The sequence below is a fragment of the Ambystoma mexicanum genome, chromosome 7p, assembly GCF_040938575.1.
Source record: "Ambystoma mexicanum isolate Mex_15411 chromosome 7p, UKY_AmexF1_1, whole genome shotgun sequence".
NCBI classification, from domain to species: Eukaryota; Metazoa; Chordata; class Amphibia; order Caudata; family Ambystomatidae; genus Ambystoma; species Ambystoma mexicanum.
The window spans coordinates 664,308,198-664,325,590 of NC_090939.1; the positions used below are offsets into that span (position 1 = coordinate 664,308,198).

Here is a 17,393-nt window from a genome sequence, read left to right on the forward strand (position 1 = left end):
GGTATGCGTATTCCGAGGGGTGTGCGGGGAGTTTTACATGCAATTTCACTGCCGCAAGCCGGGTACGTGTATTCCGAGGGGTGCGTGGGGAGTTTTACACGTGATTTCGCTGGTGCGAGCGGGTTATGTGTTTTCCACGGTGCACATGGAGTTTTACATGCGAGTTCGTTGGCGCAAGCGGGTACGTGTATTCTGGGATGCGCATGGAGTTTTACATGCGATTTCACAGTGCAAGTAGGGTACGTGTATTCTGAGGGGTGTGCAGGGAGTTTTACACGTGATTTCGCTGGCGCGAGCGGGGTATGCATATTCCGAGGGGTGCAAAGGGAGTTTTAAATGCAATTTCGCTGGCACGAGCGGGGTACGCATATTCCGAGGGGTGCGCAGGGAGTTTTACACGCGATTTTGTTGGTGCGAGCGAGGTACGTGTATTCCATTTTGGTGGGGAGTTTTACCCGCGATTTCGCTGGCACGAGCGGGGTACACGTATTCCGATGGGTGCGCGGGGAGTTTTATATGCGATTTTGCAGCCGCGAGCGGGGTACATGTATTCCGAGGGGTGCGCAGGGAGTTTTACATACGATTTTGCTGCCGCGAGCAGGGTACGTGTATTCCGGGGTGCGCAGGGAGTTTTACACCCAATTTAGCTGGTGCGAGTGGGGTATGCATATTCCGAGGGATACACGGGGAGTTTTACACATGATTTCGCTGGCACGAGCGGGGTACGCGTATTCCAAGGGGTGCGCAGGGAGTTTTACACACGATTTCGCTGGCACGAGTGGGGTACGCGTATTCCAAGGGGTGCACGGGGAGTTTTACATGCGATTTCCCTGCCGCGAGCGGGGTACGCATATTCCGAGGGGTGCACGGGGAGTTTTATATGCGATTTCCCTGCCGCGAGCGGGGTACGCATATTCCGAGGGGTGCACGGGGAGTTTTACACGTGATTTCGCTGGCGCGAGCGGGGTACGTGTATTCCGGGGTGCGCATGGAGTTTTACACGCGATTTCGCAGTGCAAGCAGGGTACGCGTATTCTGAGGGGTGTGCAGGGAGTTTTACACGCGATTTCGCTGGCACGAGCGGGGTACGCATATTCCTAGGGGTGCGCAGGGAGTTTTACACGCGATTTCGCTGGCGCAAGCGGGGTACGCGTATTCCGAGGGGTGCGCAGGGAGTTTTACACGCAATTTCGCTGGCACGAGCGAGGTACGTGTATTCCGTGTTGGTGGGGAGTTTTACATGTGATTTCACTGGCGTGAGCGGGGTACACGTATTCCGAGGGGTGCACATCGAGTTTTACATGCGCTTTTGCTGCCGCGAGCAGGGTACATGTATTCCGAGGGGTGCGCAGGGAGTTTTACATGCGATTTCACTGGCACGAGCGGGGTATGCATTTTCTGAGGGGTACAAAGGGAGTTATACAAGCGATTGCGCTGGCACGAGTGGGGTACGCATATTCCGAGGGGTGCGCGGGGAGTTTTGCACATGATTTCGCTGGCGCAAGCAGGGTACGCAAATTCCGAGGTGTGCGTGTATTCCGAGGGATGTGCAGTGAGTTTTACACATGATTTTGCTGCCACGAGCAGGGTACTTGTATTCCGAGGGGTGCGCAGGGAGTTTTACATGCAATTTCGCTGGCGCGAGCGAGGTACGTATATTCCGGGTTGGCGGGGAGTTTAACACGTGATTTCGCTGGTGCGAGTGGGATACACGTATTCCGAGGGGTGCGCAGGGAGTTTTACATGCGATTATGCTGCCGCGAGCGGGCTACGTATATTCCGAGGGGTGTGCAGGGAGTTTTACATGTGATTTCGCTGCCGCGAGCCGGGTACATGTATTCCGGGGTGCGCAGGGAGTTTTAAACCGGATTTAGCTGGTGCGAGTGGGGTATGCATATTCCGAGGGGTGCGTGGGGAGTTTTAGACACGATCTTGCTGGCACAAGCGGGGTACGCGTATTCCGAGGGGTGCGCAGGGAGTTTTACAGGCAATTTCGCTGGCGCGAGCAAGGTACGTGTATTCCGTGTTGGTGGGGAGTTTTACATGTGATTTCACTGGCGTGAGCAGGGTACACGTATTCCGAGGGGTGCACATCGAGTTTTACATGCGCTTTTGCTGCCGCGAGCAGGGTACATGTATTCCGAGGGGTGCGCAGGGAGTTTTACATGCGATTTCGCTGGCACGAGCGGGGTACGTGTATTCCGGGGTGCGCAGGGAGTTTTAAACCGGATTTAGCTGGTGCGAGTGGGGTATGCATATTCCGAGGGGTGCCTGGGGAGTTTTAGACACGATCTTGCTGGCACAAGCGGGGTACGCGTATTCTGAGGGGTGTGCGGGGAGTTTTGCACACGATTTCGCTGGCGCAAGCAGGGTACGCATATTCCGAGGTGTGCGCGTATTCCGAGGGATGCGCAGGGAGTTTTACACATGATTTTGCTGCCACGAGCAGGGTACGTGTATTCCGAGGGGTGCGCAGGGAGTTTTACATGCAATTTCGCTGGCGCGAGCGAGGTACGTATATTCCGGGTTGGCGGGGAGTTTAACACGTGATTTCGCTGGTGCGAGTGGGATACACGTATTCCGAGGGGTGCGCAGGGAGTTTTACATGCGATTATGCTGCCGCGAGCGGGCTACGTATATTCCGAGGGGTGTGCAGGGAGTTTTACATGTGATTTCGCTGCCGCGAGCCGGGTACGTGTATTCCGGGGTGCGCAGGGAGTTTTAAACCGGATTTAGCTGGTGCGAGTGGGGTATGCATATTCCGAGGGGTGCCTGGGGAGTTTTAGACACGATCTTGCTGGCACAAGCGGGGTACGCGTATTCTGAGGGGTGTGCGGGGAGTTTTACATGTGATTTCGCTGGCGCAAGCGGGGTACGTGTGTTCCAAAGGGTGCGTAGGGAGTTTTACACGCAATTGCGCTGCCGCGAGCGGGGTATGCGTATTCCGAGGGGTGCGCGGGGAGTTTTACATGCGATTTCACTGCCGCGAGCCGAGTATGTGTATTCCGAGGGGTGCATGGAGTTTTACATGCCAGTTCGCTGGCGCAAGCGGGTATGTGTATTCCAGGATGCGCATGGAGTTTTACACGCGATTTCGCAGTGCAAGCAGGGTACGCGTATTCTGAGGGGTGTGCAGGGAGTTTTACATGCGATTTCGCTGGCGCGAGCGGGGTATGTGTATTCCGCGGTGCGCATGGAGTTTTACATGCGAGTTCGCTGGCGCAAGCGGGTACGTGTATTCCGGGATGCGCATGGAGTTTCACACTCGATTTCGTAGTGCAAGCAGGGTACGCGTATTTTGAGGGGTGCGCAGGGAGTTTGACACGCGATTTCGCTTGCGCGAGCGGGGTATGCATATTCCGAGGGGTGCAAAGGGAGTTTTAAACGCAATTTTGCTGGCACCAGCGGGGTACGCATATTCCGAGGGGTGCGCGGGGAGTTCTACATGCGATTTTGCTGCCGCGAGTGGGGTACATGTATTCCGAGGGGTGCGCAGGGAGTTTTACATGCAATTGCGCTGCCGCGAGCGGGGTACGTGTATTCCGGGGTGCGCAGGGAGTTTTACACACAATTTCGCTGGCGCGAGCACGGTATGCATATTCTGAGGGGTACAAAGGGAGTTATACACGCGATTGCGCTGGCACGAGCGGGGTACGCATATTCCGAGGGGTGTGCAGGAGTTTTACATGCGATTTCACTGGCGCAAGCGGGGTATGTGTATTCCGAGGGGTGCGCAGGGAGTTTTACATGTGATTTTTCTGCCACGAGCGGGGTACGTGTATTCCGAGGGGTGCGCAGGGAGTTTTACACGCAATTTCGCTGGTGCGAGCGAGGTACGTGTGTTCGGGATTGCCGGGAAGTTTTACATGCGATTTCGCTGGCGCGAGCGGGGTACACGTATTCCGAGGGGTGCGCAGGGAGTTTTACATGCAATTTCACTGCCGCAAGCGGGGTACGTGCATTCCGGGGTGCGCAGGGAGTTTTACACCCGATTTAGCTGGTGCGAGTGGGGTATGCATATTCCGACGGGTGCGCGAGGAGTTTTACACATGATTTTGCTGGCACGAGCGGGGTACGTGCATTCCAAGGGGTGCACGGGGAGTTTTACACATGATTTCACTGGCACGAGCGGGGTACGTGTATTCCGAGGGGTGCACAGGGAGTTTTACACGCGATTTTGCTGCCGCAAGCCGGGTACGTGTATTCTGAGGGGTCGTGGGGAGTTTTACACAGGATTTCGCTGGCATGAGCGGGGTACGTGTATTCTGGGGTGCTCATGGAGTTTTACACATGATTTCGTGGCATAAGCTGGGTACGCCTATTCTGAGGGGTGCGCAGGGTGTTTTATACGCGATTTTGCTGGCGCAAGTTGGGTACGCGTATTCCGAGAGGTGCACTGGGAGTTTTACATGCAATTTTGCTGCCGCAAGTGGGGGACGCGTATTCCGAGGGGTGCGCGGGGAGTTTTACACGCGATTTCACTACCGCGAGCCGGGTACGTGTATTCCGAGGGGTGCACGAGGAGTTGTACATGCAATTTTGCTGCCGTGAGCGGGGTACTTATATTCCGAGGGGTGCGCGTGGAGTTTTACACACGATTTCACTGCCGCGAGCCAGGTACGTGTATTCCGAGGGGTGCACGGGGAGCTTTACACGTGATTTCGCTTGCGCGAGCGGGGTACATATATTCCGGGGTGCGCATGGAGTTTTACACGCAAGTTCGCTGGCGCAAGCCGGGTACGTGTATTCTGAGGAGTACTCAGGGAGTTTTACATGCGATTTCGCTGGCGCGAGCGGGGTATGCATATTCCGAGGGGTGCAAAGGGAGTTTTACACACAATTTTGCTGGCACGAGCGGGGTACGCATATTCTGAGGGGTGCGCAGGGAGTTTTACGCGTGATTTCGCTGGCGCAAGCGGGGTACGCGTATTCAGAGGGGTGTGCAGGGAGTTTTACATGAGATTTTGCTGCCGCGAGCGGGATACGTGTATTCCGAGGGGTGCGCGGGGAGTTTTACATGCGATTTCACTGCCGTGAGCCGGGTACGTGTATTCCGAGGGGTGCGCAGGGAGTTTTACATGTGATTTCGCTGGCGCAAGTGGGGTACGTGTATTCCGGGGTGCGCAGGGAGTTTTACATGTGATTTTGCTGGCACGAGCGGGGAAACGCATATTCTGAGGGGTGCGCAAGGAGTTTTACGTGCGATTTTGCTGGCACAAGCGGGGTACGCGTATTCCGAGGGGTGCGCAGGGAGTTTTACATGCGATTTTGCTGCTGCGAGAGGGATATGTGTATTCTGAGGGGTGTGCAGGGAGTTTTACATGCAATTTCGCTGGCGCGAGCAAGGTACGTGTATTCCGGGTTGGCAGGGAGTTTTACATGTGATTTTGCTGGCACGAGTGGGGTACACGTATTCCGAGGGTTGCGTGGGGAATTTTACATGCGATTTTGTTGCTGCAAGCGGGGTACGTGTATTCCGAGGGGTGCGCAGGGAGTTTTACATGCGATTTCGCTGGCGCGAGCGGGGTATGTGTATTCCGGGGTGCGCAGGGAGTTTTACACTCGATTTCGCTGGTGCAGCGCGGTATGCATATTCCGAGGGGTGCGCGGGGAGTTTTACACGCGATTTTGCTGGCACGAGCGGGTTACGCATATGCCGACGGGTGCGCGGGGAGTTTTACACACAATTTCACTGGTGCGAGTGGGGTACGCGTATTCCGAAGGGTGCGCAGGGAGTTTTATATGCGATTTTGCTGCCGCGAGCTGGGTACGTGTATTCCGAGGGGTGCGCGGGGAGTTTTACATGCAATTTCGCTAGCGCGAGCGGGGAACGTGTATTCCGAGGGGTGCGCGGGGAGTTTTACATGCGATTTTGCTGGCGCGAGCGGGTACGTGTATTCCTTGGTGCGCATGAATTTTTACAAGCGATTTTGCTGGTACAAGCGGGGTACGCGTATTATGAGGGGTGCGCAGGGAGTGCGCCATGTACTGGATTTGTGCGATGTTTTTGGCACACAGGGGCGGGGTTGGGGTGTAACTGGAGCTGCTGCAGGGTCGCTGCGCCACCCTGCGCCACGGCTGATTATGGATATTTGTATCCATGAATACACTGTGCTCTAAAATGGGTCTTGGCGCATGTAGCTGGCGCAGACTGTCGCACGTGCACTCTCTGCGGCAGCCGCGTGTGCCACTTGTGCGCTAAATTCTATGAATTACCCCCAGAAACACATGCATGTTTTTATTGCTAAGGAAGCTTTCACACAAATAACAACAGTACATTTCCAGTAACACTACATTTTCTAGTAAATGTTTTGTGTATGTAAATTGAATTACGTATTCCACATGTATTCTTACGAATAAAACATATTAAAGCAAAAGTATACTTATGTTAAAATACATTTATCAAATATTTGTATTTACTGTCAGAAAATTATTATGTACAGATTCTCAAAAAACGACAGAACTAAACACATTACACACACATGTAACACAAATAAAATGAAAAAACTACATTTAACCTATCACACAATTCCTTTTGTTTACATAGTTCTAAATTACAAATTGCTTGGCTTTTAACAAATAATTCTGTTGTAACATTCTAGAACAATTTAGTCACTTGAAACATGACAAACTGACTATTCAATACAAAGTAAGGTAACATTAAAAACTACATTTGAGTGTAACATTGCCATTAGTTAAAAATATACAAAATATATTGAATACTGTAGACATATATTTCTTTTCCTCTTTCTTTAAAAATTGCGGTGCATTAAAGATCTATTGATACAGTAATTAAATATTTTGGAAGAAAATTGAGAAATATTTTAATTAAAAAATCCTATATTCAGTTATTATAAAAAAAAGATTCCCTTATTGAAATAAACACCAACCTTACTTAAATGCAGACAGCAATGTGTTCATAAATGTTCCTATGCATGTACTGGTGGCAATACTAATATACACAATAACCCATATGTACAATTTAGAAGTACTAAACAGATGTGTATATTATGTAGTACTAATTAAAAAAATTACAATACAATTGAAAAGGAGATTAATGACATTAACTATATCATTTTAATATTAACATAACTTAAAATGTACAATTGTGCATATATGCTTCCATGGGTAATAGGTTTATAGTTCCTCATCGACTGTTTGGATCATGACTCAAATTACTAAGCCATAATATACATTGAATCTCCTCTAACCTCATCTCCAGCAGAGTTCCTTGGTGGCTTCAGTCTTACCTTGACTCCTGCAATGATCCTTGATGGCCTCAGTGCTTCCTCGACTCCGGCAGTTCTCCCTGTATGTCCCAGTACTTCCTACACTTCAGTACAGAGTCTTTGGTTTCCTCCTCTTTCGCCATCCAACTCCCAGTATGATTAGAATTCTGCTCCAGACCCCTTTATAGGATGCTTCAGGATCCACCATAATGGGGAAATAGCAGGGCAACAGGGTGATGTCAGCATTCATAATAAAGATGGTATTTTAAGGTATTTATTACATAGGTCTTTGTGTGTATATTTAATAATATCAGTTTTAATTGTGAAATGTAATATCAAATATGGTAATATGAATTGGTAATTTTTATGTTATGTTTACATCTAAAGTATATTCATAACATTAAAGTCAAATTTACTGGATTAAAAGGTTAACCTATTTTATACATACCCAGCAATATTATTTGCAGAAAGATTTACATGGCTAATTAAAAACAGTGAGGTTTCTTTGAAACGCGAGGCCAAACATATTTATGTCAATTGACAATTTTTATGTCATGATTACATGTATACCTTATTTCTACTGTTTAAGTTAGATGCTGTTTTATTGGAATAAAATGTGTGCACCATTTTATAAATAGGCACCAATGTTATTAGCAGAAAGCTTCATGTTACTCTTTCAACACTTAGGTTTCTTTGTATTGGGCACATTTCACAATTTGCAACAAAATTAGAATGGAATGTCTGTAAATGTTGCGACATGCTGTAACCTCAATTTCACTTTTAAGCTTAAGCTTCTAATAACAAAAACAAAAATAAAAAATTAACTTTTTTGAAATGTTCAAAACATTACCACATTTTTAACAACAATAACAAAATTTGCTGTCAAAGAAATTACTGTAGATTGTAATACAAAAAAAAAACCTTTTTGTTTTGTGCTGAGTAAATTATTGGCTGGTTGCTGGTAAGGGGTACGTTGGGTGGGTGATTAGAGTAGAGGCCTGGGGAGGAACCCCCCCATTAAAAAGGCAAACATTTAAAATATGATGTGAGGTTCATGGGGAGCCTCGCCATTTAAAAAGTAAAACATTGAAAATGCACACAAAATAGAATAAGTAATTACGAAACTCAAATGTGCCTGTGTTGAAAATTATATTAAAAAGTCTAAACTAAACATAAAGTTTCATTGCTACAGCGTCTAGATGATAATATGGATTTAGTGTGCTGTATTGTGACACATTGGCCATCTGCTGCATCACTATATTTTCCATTGCTTTTTCCATTGTCCGGTCCTGACTGTAGTTAGGCTATTTTCTACTCTCGTAGACCTTGCTCCTTTTTTAATTCCTCCAAGAAATGCCAGAGCATTGTGTGTGGTTGCCAAAAAGACCTTCACAGTGAGTTGTGCCAGCCCTCTTTGCTAATGTTGGTTTTATGCATGTCTTTTACAACATAGTTTTAGCAGTTCCAAAACTACATCTTGAAACATGGTTCTCTGTGCTGCTCTCCCCTCACAATTCATCCAATAAATGTGTCCTCACGATAGTTTAAGAATCGTGTCAATTGGTTCTCATTTGTATAAGCAAAGCAGTGTTAATAAGTTTAGTGCAATATTTTATTACATTCTCTGAGGGTACAAAGTTCAAGGCATGCATTTCTTTTCATTTTATGTGCTAATATTGCATCTTCAGCATACCTTCCTTGTATTCCATAAGGTTTCAGCACAAATTTTGGGCAAAGTAAAAGTTGCACCCACCTGTCTCAGTTTCTTTAAATGCACACTTAAATGCCTATTTTGCTGTTATCTCAAAATCCATCATACAGTTATTTGTTTCTGTAGCACCCACTAATTATTTTGTTCCTCAAAAAACAATGTATGCATGTGTTTGTTTTATTTGGAAGGAGCAAATAGGCTAGGAGAATTGCTTGATTGTGTACGATAGCATGTATTGTGTAAACATAATAGCCTAGGGAAGGATCTGAAAGTCACATTCATTTGCCACTGGCTGCTATTTTTCAAGTGCTGAATGTTTGTATTTGTCCCAAAAATCAAAATTCTGTTGTCTTCATCGCAGTTGTCATATTTTTTTTTAAAAAGTATGTTTTCAATGTACACTGTAATTCTGGTGAAATTTGTATTTTAGCATACCACTTAAGTGTCGTGGTCCTCTCAGAGACCTTCACTCTTCTTTTTTGTATTCTAATAAGTGCAGTTCACAATTACTTGGTTCATATACATACTTCATATGTGTAAGTAAAATTATTATACCGGTATACAAAAGTACGGAAAATATCTTTATCCAATTAAAATTACTAATACTAAAATATTTGAGTATGGAAAAAAGAGTTACACAGTATGTTTGATAATTATTCTAATGTGTATTGTATGTGTATACAAGACTATCCTATATTCCATTTTAATATTGAATGAAAATATAAATACTTTGGAGTATAATACATATAAGCTGCTGTATGTAACAAAAGCATATGTAAATACTACACACATTGGTGAATATGTTTTGTAAAAAAAACAAACTTTACACAACTTTTAAAACCAAAGTAACCAAGTAACTTGTAATGTAAAAAATGGCCCATGAACAAAACTATAATGTACAGCGAAAATATGTTATTGTTTTCATTTTACTCTACCGATAAAAATGTGTCTGTACCAATGGTTAAAAGACATGCAAGTATAGAGAAAATGCACAGAACAAATACCAGTAATCAAAATGTCATTAAAAATGAAGTCAGTGATCATCAACAGAAAAGTAAAACAGAAAGAAAGTACTAATAATGCACAACACACAAGCAAGGAAGTATACAATGTAGGATGTAAAACAACATGAAAACACAATGACAAGTGTAACAATATTGGAGAAAATAAACACATGAACAAAAAACAAAACAATGTATGCGCAATATATTTGAACAAAAACCAACATACAAAGAGTGAATACAAAAAATACAATGAAACCATGAAAAACACACATTTTTTGGCAAACAGGAAAAATATCAACAAATGAATGAAACAATGTAATATTAGAAAAGGTACAAACTGTTACACGACCAAGAAAAAAAAATCAAATGTTGTAAAAGAGAGTTCTTTCTACAAAATAAGTTTCTGTAGTACCCTCTAAATGCTATAAAAGTGTTAATGTTTTTGACAAAAATATAAAAGTCCACTAAAAATGTTAGCTGCTACACTGGAGAAAAATGTAAAGAAAATATGTTGGGAAATGGATTTGGGTAGATATCTTTTCTTCTGGGTGGTATTTTGCAGAAGATAATTATTGTGTCAAAAATAATATAACATATGCTTTCACTATGAAAGTTCAAGGTTTTGAATGTAAAGATGAAAACATTGCTGATTTTATTTAAGTTTCAAGAGCATTTAGTGCTGGTTGTAACAGCACTAAATGAATATGAAAAAGGAAAACACTGTAATCAATCGTGAAGTAAGAAGTAAAACTGCAAAACTATGAATATGTATATAAACCTGTACAATATGCAAGCCACATTTTCATTTGTCAAAACAATTAGTTACTTAATCTTGATAATGTTTTAAAGGCAGGATAGCCATGTTGCAACTGCTTGATCCATATTATATGTGACAATGCACAGCATTACAAGGACATCATATTTCCTGTTCTTCTGGAAAACACTCAGATAGCATATTTAATCATATTCGGATGCTAGGTACACATAATAGAGCTATGCAGGATTTAGTATGGAAAATGTATGTAGCTAAAAAACCTGCAGAATTACCTTTACAGTTGAAAAAACTTTGGAAAGCCAAACTTTAAAACATGGAAGATGTCTCTGAAAATATACATGGCTGATACTTTGGAGTTGAACATTTGCAAAACACAAATGAAGATGAACCTTCACAAAGTGCAATAAAATAACATTCTAATACCAAAGTACTTAAAAATGCCAAACAAATTCAAATGTTTATTTTAGAAACAAAATGTGGCTTGGACATATATATTTATATCTAGGTAACAATCCCATGAGAGGAAAACCTATAAATGAGTTTGTATTGTTGTAAACACTTAAACAAAAATAAACTATAAAAAAGGTGTTCCATTGCTAATACTATTAAACTACTTCCCTTTCCAAAAATATCACAATGTTTAAACTTATTTTGAACCTATTATTGCCCACCTAAAACATCCTTTCCCAACTATAGCAAGTCTACAAACAAAGCCTTAGAAAAAGCCAACTTATGATTTAACAATGGTAAAGTATCTTTACTACCTTTTTTATACATTACAATGTTCAAGCTTTAGGAGTTAACCATGTAATTGACAACACACTGTTAGTATTAATGAATGGTATAGAAACAAAAAAATTAAATATCTCACAATATTTTGCAGATTTGCATAAATTCCCTCAATGTTTAACATGGTTTAAAACAAACATTATGAGTACATATTTGAGTAAATATTTAAGAACATATTAATTTAAACCTTCGAGATAGTAATGAAAGAAACAGACAGTTTTACAAAATGGAACTAGAGTGTAGAAAAACTTCTACGAAGAATATCCAATCCACCTTTTCAATTGTAAAGTATTTATGGTTTATTCCATACAAATATTCAAAATTAAACAAACAGAATCACATTATGAAGTGCATGGGATAAATACTTGAAAGAAATATATGGTTTGTCCAATTGTTTCCCACAGGAGATGAGGAAGAGTAGACAATTGGCCAACACAGAGATTTGCCTCTAAAGATGCAACATCCTGCATGAATTCGAGTGGCCGTGAATGTAGATGTAATCATGAATATAGGCTTCATTTACTCTACAAAATCGAACTATCCAAATTATGTTATGGAGTTGGTCATACACAATATTCAGGAGTTACGTTAACATGACAGCAATCCTAATAATTTAAAACTTAAAAGCTAAAGATCAAGTTTTAGAAAGACACATTACAAACATTTTAGCAAATATGTGATGAACAAAAGGATATTGGTTTAGTAGTTTATCTGATTTAAATTGCTGGCCTCGTAAACTTGGACCCCCAATGTGGTTTGTAAATAGGTTTTGCTGAATATGCATGAGAAGAACTCAGCAAATGCACACCTTGAAAACAATCTCCTTAATTCCTTAATTTTTCTTTTAGATCCAGTTCATATGCTAATACATTGCCTTGTAATGTTAAATGTAATTATTAACTCAGAATATCTACCGTTAGGCAAAGTAACATTACTTTTAGATACAAAAATAGCAACTGTGAGCATATCCCCATATTCATATCGTTTTATGGATTGAAGAGGAAAGACTTCAAAAACAGCATCTTCATGGAAAAATATGTAACTTGCAAAATTCAAAACAACCTGCAAAACCCTGACTTATTAAACATGTAATCTGTTTTAAATTTATGGATGCATATCTTTCCCAGAAAGCAACATTATTAATGACCATTTTTGAGCCATTAGAGACAATGTAAAATCAAAAACTCTAAAAATGTACCATGAATTAAAGCAAGATTTTGAATGTACTAAAATGAATACCTCCTAGCTTATAATTGTAATTAGAACCCTGGGTGAGTTAATAACCCTTTCCCATTGGCCAATTTGCGAGCATTAAGAACCGGTATAGCTTGCAGTTTCATTATGACCAGCAAATTGTCCTTTTCTTTCTTCAGATCGGAAAGTTGCACATTAACAGTGATTCACCCCCCTCTAGGGGCCAAGGTGAAAATTACATTTTTCTATGAATACCGTCTTTTTTCCTTAGTTTGTCAGTTAAAAGAATAGGTTACTATAATTAAACATGTCTTATTTTTTTATCATGCTATTTTTCATGTTTTTTTAAAACTTAAATATTCCAAAAGGAATATTTAAGTCCCAAAAAACAATATAATAATGTTACAAATTATCTTTTTGAATTAACTTTTTTCTTTTTGCCCATGGGTTCCAATAGCTTTATAGACCTCGCCTTTGGCCCATACCGTCGTTATGGCCACTCATACCTCGTTAAACTTAGTCTTTGGGGCCCATAACGCCCCGGTAGGGCCCTCGGGCAAGGTCTATAAAGCTATAATATGTTCAATTAAATGATGGATATTCACTTTATAGCAGACAAATGGCTGTATGTTGATACACAACCTGCTACATCACTAAAGCTGAGGAACGCCAATTACAACATTTTTGGGAAGAAATAATAAGTAAGAAGTTACTATCTGATTTAATTAATTTAGGAGTTGCCAAATCAAGACTGCGACACATACAAAGCTTCTAGAAAATTTTAAAAAATTGAAAAGTAACGTCACAATCAGTTTGTTTTAGAAATCAAAAAAATAATTCAAGAAATTAAACAAATCAGAACTCAAGCACTTACAGCAATGGAGAGAGAATTTAATCAAATATATTTCACAAAAATGAACAGAAAGATCCTGATGAGTTATTGTCTATGTTTCATTTATTCATTGTAGCTGGAAATGTTTTTTTCCAAAATAGTATCTATAAATGATACATATAAAAAAGACTCATTGGGCCTCATTACGAGTCTGCCTGTCCAGAATGCGGTGATTTCGTGACAACGGTGATACAGTTTCCACGTCCGCAAGGTTGCGGAAAGAGCGGCCGATTATGGCCTGTCGGTCACGCGCAGCACACCAACGCGAAAACGGTGTCACCGTCGCCATGTAAACACCCACAAAAATGGACATACCGCCTGAAAAAGCATTGCAAAAACTGTGATCGCCACCATCAGCACGGACACGGAAACACCAGAAGCGGAAATACCATGACCGCGAAAACTGGAAAGAGAGAGGCGGCCATTATATAAAACACAATCCACTGCCATCCAGTGTTAGCACAGGCCAGATCACCACTCTGAGAAGGCAAAAAGAACCACCACCATGGCATCCAGGATCCCTGCACAAAGACAGCAGAAACAGCACTTCAGCGAGGCTGACAGTACTAGTGGACTACATTGTGCAGCATGCAGAAATGCTCTTCAGCGCTGACCAGCGCCGTGCAACCCAGCAACGTCAAAAGGAGGTGTGGGCAGAAGCTGCACGCAAGTGAACAGCAGTCGGTGTCACAACACGGAGCGTGAAGGACTGCCACAAGAGGTGGCACTGCAGCAGTGTACTCCACCTTGAGGCAATACATGGCATTGGCAATGCAGAGGCAGGAGTGAGCCCACCTGCAGATGCCGGTAAGTGCACAGATTAAAAAGCCATGAGTGCATTTTGAGCCCAGGAGTGACCTAAAGGACCCACTCATAACCGCCCCCCTAGTCAGGGCAGGAGTGACCCAAAGGACCCACTCATTAGCCAGGTGAGAACCAACACCCCCACAGTACATGGCCCTTGGACAAGCTCACAGTGCGTGACTGGGTACAAGCAGAGACACATACACCTGAATGCATCAACAGTCATATTGCGTGTAAATGCAAGTGCTCACTGATCGACATCAAGTACCAGCACACAACTAACAGCATTCACTCTGTGTCCCCACAGCCATTTCAAGCGACAGCGACAACGCCCAACAGGCGAGGCAACGTGCACCTGCACGTGGACAATGCAGCACCCCTGCCCAGGAGGACGACTCAAGCTGTTCTGGAACTCAGCCACCAGCTGCATCTGGCACGGATTCACCAGCCAACACCACCACCCCCATGATGCCTGCTGCCACACAAGTGCCACGCCCACCCATCATGGCCACAGATCCCATCCCTGAGACCATCTGCACTGCGGAGGAGGCTGCATGCAGTGATAACAGTGCCCCAGCCTTGCAGGCTGAATTAGGGCCAAGGGGGAGAGGCTAACTTGGATGGCCTATCAACCCTCTATGACCTCCAGTTCAGCCCCCCCCTCACTGCATAGTCCCATGTGGTCGCCAACCCCCTCCATGGCAGAGCTGAATGCCCGCATGCAGCGAATGGAAGATCAGCAGGCTACCCTTACGCAGCTTGTTGAAAGGCAGCTGGAGGGGTCTGGTTGGGGGTGGGTACATTTGGGTGGCGGGGGAGGTCCATTAGGGGGTTAGTGTTTTGGGGCCTGGTTCGGGGTGGGTACATTTGGGTGGTGGGTGGGCATGGGTGTACAGCTTCCCTACACAATGCACCTTCTTTCCTGTTTTGTTTAAAATATATCACCTGAAAGTCAATTGCAGTCAATCCATGTATTAACTGGCATCGTTATATCCATGCAATGCTGTCAATGTGCAGTCTCTCAAAAGTAAATGCGAATGAGTGTATACTGTGCTCGTTGGCCATCTTATGCACCCCCGGGAGGGAGCGGAGCCATCCCATCCCGGTCACCATCCCCATCACCATCTTCAACTCCATCATCATCCTCTGTGCCTGAGGCAGCGGAATGTTCCTGCGCATGCACAGATTGTGCAGCATGGCACACACGAGCGCAATTTTACCCGTCTTCACTGGGCTGTAGAGCAGTGATCTCCCAGATCTCCTCAAGCAGCGGAACTTGGCCTTCAGTAGGCCAAATGTCCTCTCAATCATGCCACGTGTGTGCACGTCTGCCCTGTTGTACACATCCTCATGCCTGTTCCTTGGCCTCCGTACAGGCGTCATCAGCTATGGCATGAGTGCATATCCAGCATCACCTACATCAGATGTAAATGAGGGGGACATGTCAGTGTTGGTGGTTTCATGTCTTGATCAGATGCAATGCAATCTTGTGTCATCATTCATTCATTCATATGGGCCAAGCAGTGGCCGGACCGGTGGGTGATTACCGTTCCTGGGTGATTGTTGTCGAAGTTGGCATTTGGACATTGCCCAAACACTTGCGGTGCATATGTAGTTGCCCTTGCAGACAATAGTGGTTGGTAAGTATGGCATTGTGCAGTGATGCACACACATGGAGGAGTCAATCAATAGACTGTGATGATGTGGTTGATGCAGGATGTCTCATGTGCAGGCATCATGTGCATTGGGGGTAGTGGTGCATAGTGTGGGTGGATGTATTGAGTGGGTCAAGTTGTATGGGCTTGTGGTAGTATTGGTTGTGTGTCTCATTTGGCAGGGTGTGTACGGGCACGCTGTGGAACCTGTCATGTGTAGCTTTGTGATGTGTGGGTTGTGCTGACTGTCCATTACATGGGCCGGGGGGTGATGCATGTGCAGTTGTAGCAGCCCACTCACACAGGTCATTGCCCTGGACACACACCCCCTTCCACAGAGCCCGTGCATTGGTAGTTTTACTCACCCAATAGTCATGTGCTTTGTCCAGCGTAGCATTCCATGTAACGTGGCAATGTCGAATTCTGCAGGACCATTGAGTCATGTGTTGACCCCGGGAAATGTGCGCAGCTATGTGTTATCACTTGTCTGGCGTCACATACCATCTGTACATTCAGTGAGTGGTACAGTTTCCTATTGCGGTACACCATCTCCATTGCACGTGTTACTGTTAGCTCTATATGGGTGCAGTCTACTGCACCTATGCAATATGGCATGCCCGCAATGGCATGGAAGGCCAACTTGGTGGCAATGACCTGGGCAAGGGTACGGGGTAGGGCGATGTGTTCCGACACATGGCGCAGCAGGGCATCCAGTACCTGTCCCAATATTTTAGAAAAATAGGGTTGTGAGAGCCTGTGCAGCTCACCAACTGCGTGCTGATAAGTTCCGGTGCCAAGAAAATGCAGCACCGACACCACCTTCAGGAGGGGGGGATTGCGGTCAAAATGCCAATGTATCTGCTGATGTCATCCTCAATCATGGTGGTGATGTACATGATTGTTCAACGGTCCAGCCGGTATAATGTGTGGATCTGTCCTGGTGTCAGGTTCCAGGGTGGGGCCCTGATGCAGGGTATTGCAGGCTGCCTGCGGGGTCGTGCCGGCTGCACAATTGGGTTTGGCATGGGTGTAGAGTTTGCTAACTGCCTCCTGCACCTCCTCCGCCTCATCCTCCTCTGCACCATTACTGCCACCATGTGCAGTGCTGCCTGTAGGTTCAAAAGCCCCAGTCCCAATCCTGCTACAGCTGCTGCCCGCATAGTTGTGTTTGGAGTTGGCCTGGTGTGGGTGGAGGCCTTTTGTAGGCTCCCAGTAGCCTTCTAGGTCCAGCTGGGCTCATTTGGTGCACCTGTGGCCTTGATTCAGCTTACCAGGCACTGTTTAACATCATGTTCGCGGTGGCAACGTTACCGCCACCGCGTCCACGTTTTTTCCGCCAT

At 44.5% G+C, this 17,393-nt stretch overlaps 1 protein-coding gene across 2 annotated transcripts in view; it reads right to left on the minus strand.

Annotated features, from left to right (window-relative positions):
• Positions 1-17,393, minus strand: part of LOC138526243 (arylsulfatase H-like) — a 642,213-nt gene that overhangs the window by 316,412 nt on the left and 308,408 nt on the right. The gene's annotated exons all lie outside the window — the stretch shown is intronic.